This window comes from Carlito syrichta, unplaced genomic scaffold, assembly GCF_000164805.1.
Source record: "Carlito syrichta isolate Samal-C Ts95f unplaced genomic scaffold, Tarsius_syrichta-2.0.1 Scaffold126461, whole genome shotgun sequence".
NCBI classification, from domain to species: domain Eukaryota; kingdom Metazoa; phylum Chordata; class Mammalia; order Primates; family Tarsiidae; genus Carlito; species Carlito syrichta.
This window is the reverse complement of record NW_007070557.1, coordinates 192,147-195,716: the sequence shown is the minus strand read 5'-3', so window position 1 is coordinate 195,716 and position 3,570 is coordinate 192,147.

Below are 3,570 nucleotides of genomic sequence, written 5' to 3'. Positions count from 1 at the left end.
TCCAGGATCAGGCTTTGCATCTCCTCAGTTTCCTTCCCATCCTCCACAGACAGTCAGTGGACTCCTCCTTGCACCACCATGACCTTTCACTCAGTCCCTGTCTCCCTGTGATGATTCATTCATTCATTCCATCCACAGGTATTTATTGACCAAGAGCGATGGCTCACACTGGTAATCCCAGTGCTTTGGGAGATTGAGGTAGGAGGATGATTTGAGGCCAGGAGTTTGAAACCAGCCTGGACAACCTCATCTCTTAAAAAAAACAAACAAACAAAAAACCCCAAACCAGGCATTTATTGAGTATCTACTATATTCCGGGCACTTCCCTTGGAATAGGACAGTGGATAAGACATATAATAAATCCTGTCCTTGTAGGGTTGACAGTCTCATGGAAAGACAAGCAGTAAACAAGACAAAGAAGATGACACCGGGTAGACTGGATGAGAGGTGTCTTGGGGAACAGCCTGTCAGATGGTGGGCTCTTCCCTGGAGGCTCCTGGTCTGGCCAGTTCCTTACCGCTTAGGTACAGCCTTCAGGCTCTCCTGTTCCCTACAAGCTCCCCTATGCAACTCGCACTGGGTCTTCCTGGACATTCCTGTCCCCCGGGGCCACCTCCCCACACACAAGTTTCCCTCTCGGGCCCCCTAAGGACCTGGGTGTTCCCTGACCCCAGACTCTCCCTCCCCCAACCTCACTGGAAGCTTCTGGCCAGCATAGATACCCTTCCAGTCAGCTGCCCAAAGTTCTGTGGGGGGCCCTGGGGACAAAGTTCAAAGAAGGTTCCCATGGGAGGGACTGGGCAGAGGCGTCACTTCCTCAGAGCCAGGAACAAAGGAACGTTGAGGGCAAAACAAAGGTGGAGGTGGCTCAGTCAGAGGCCAGGCAAGCTGTCCCAGTTCTGTCCCCAGCAGTTGGCATCAAGGGAATCCCTCCGTCCCAACTGTCCCTCCTAGCCTTCCATTCTCCCGGCAAGGGAGCCCATTTCACAGATGGGAACACCAAGGCTTAACACCGAAAGCAACTGCTGGTGGGGGGCATTCCCCCTGCTCAGCATCCTAGGGATGGGTCTTTGGGTAGGTAAACTGAGGAAATGTGACACCCCAAAGCCATTTGTCTTCTTCTGCCCATCCTCAGAGTGAGGGTGGGCCATGCTGTGTGCCCTTGGACAAGTCACACTACCTCTCTGGGCCCCCTCTCGGTACCTGCTAGATGAGTCCGACATCTCCCATCCTCCTTACCTATGCAACTACAATTGGTCAGCAAATACAATTTAAAGTAGTGATGGGGCCAGGCACAGTGCCTCAAGCCTATAATCCCAGCACTTAGGGAGGCCGAGATGAGAGGACTGCCTGAGCCCACAGGTTTGGGACATAGTGAGATCTCATCTCTACAATAAATCAAAAAATTAGCCAGCTTTGGTAGCGCGTGTCTGTAGTTCCAGCTACTTGGAAGGCTGAGGCGGAAGGGTTGCCCGAGCCCAGCATGTCGAGGCTGCGGTGGCCGGGAGCAGCCACTGCACTCTAGTCTGAGTGACGGAGTGAGACTCCAACTCAAAAAAATAAAGTAAAAAAATAAAAATAAAGTAGTGATGAATTTTTTTTGAGACAGGGTCTCGCTATGTTACCCAGGCTGGTCTTGAACTCCTGGACTCAAGCGATTGTCCCACTTCAGCCTCCAGAGTAGCTGGGATGGGACTACTGGTGTGTGCCAACACACCCAGATGTTTTTGCATTTATTCATTCAACCAAAATTTGTCTGACACATGAGAAAAATAAGGAGGATTTTCTAGAAAGATTCCATCAAAATACGTGTGGGTCAACTCTGTGAGTAGGAGGAACATAGGAGCCTTTACTTCCTTTCTAGACTTACCTGCTCAGAAGTTGTTGTTTCAGGCTGGACGTGGTGGCTTAAGCCTGTAATCCCAGCACTTTGGGGAGGCCGAGGTGAGAAGGTTGCCTGAGCTTGTGGGTTCGAGGCCAGACTGGGCAACTTGGCAAGACCTCGTCTGTACAATAAATCAAAAAATTAGCCGGTGTGGTGGCATGCGCCTGTAGTTCCAGCTACTTAGAAGGCTAAGGCAGAAGGAACATCTGAGTCCAGCAGCTCGAGGCTGCAGTGGCCACGAGCGTGACACTGCACTCCAGGATGGACGTCAGAGTGAGACTTCAACTAAATAAAAAAAAAAATTTGCCGGGCACGATGGCTCAAGTCTGTAATCCCAGCACTTTGGAAGGTCGAGGTGAGAGGATTGCCTGAGCTCATGGGTTCGAGACCAGCCTGGGCAACTTGGTAAGACCTCGTCTCTGTAATAAATAAAAAAAACAAGCCGAGCATCATAGCACGTGCCTGTAGTCCCAGCTACTTGGAAGGCTGCGGCAGAAGGATTGCCTGAGCCCAGCAGGTTGAGGTTGTGGTGGCCGTGAACACGTCACTGCACTCTAGCCTGGGCAACAGAGTGAGACTCCAGCTCACAAAATAAGACAAGACAGAAGCTGTTGTTTTTAACAAGGTACTCATCTTTCTTTTAAGTCCTTTCTGGTGGGGACATTGGTTTCATGGATAGATTCCAGGACTCTGGGGGGTCTGGGACCAGCTGGTGGGAGGACCTGGGCCCGGGGCTGAGATCAGAAGGGAATGCCACTCTACTGAGTCCACTGTGTGCCTGATACTCCACCAAGCAGCTGAGAGATGGCTCCCTCTGTCCTCACAACAGCCCGATGACATGGGTTCCTGTCTACAGATGGGGAAATCGAGGCATGAAAGGCCTGTGAGCCTGGCTGCAGCCCCACAGCTGGGTGGTGCTGGGGCTGGGACTCGAACCAGGGTTATCACCTTCAACCTCCCACGCCCAGCCACGTCTGGCAGTTATCTCTCCCTGTCTGACCTTCTCTGCGTGTCTCTCTCCCTCTTGGTCTCTCTGTGTCTCTCCCTGTCTCTGTTCTCTGTGTATCTTTGTTGTGTCTCTCACTGTCTTCGAGCTTCTCCACGTCTCTGTCCCCTCTTGGCCTCCTGCTGTCTCTGATTTCTGTGCATCTCTGTCATGTCCCTCACTGTCTTTGAGCTTCTCTGCGTGTCTCTGTCCCCTCCTGGTCTCTGTGTCTCTCCCTGTCTCTGCCCTCTCTCCCCAACTTCCTCCTTTTGGTCCTGGCCTCATCTCTCTGTTTTCAGGGTGCTCTTCACAGCGCCGGCCATGGGGACAAAGTTTCTGTCTGTCTTGTTCCTGGGGGATGTCCCAGTACTCAGAGCAGCGCCTGGCCATGATGCTCAATAAACATCCCTGAGTGAAGAAAGGAACCAATGAATGAATGAACTCCCTCAGAAGGGCAGGATGGCTCCGTTTGCCAGATGCGCCCACCGAGGCTCCAGGCGGGCGCCCACAGGCCCCCAGCGGCCAGCCCAGGAGGTTCCCAGGGCCTTGGCACTGACCCCCTGGACTCTGTCCCCAGCCACTTGCCCAGCCGCACGACGTGCCATGGCCGCTCCTCCCCGCCCTCGGAGCAGGGTGGTGCCCTCCGGCCTCTCCCGCTGTCGGAGGCGTGGGTAGCAGCCGGGAGAACCGGCTAGGTGCC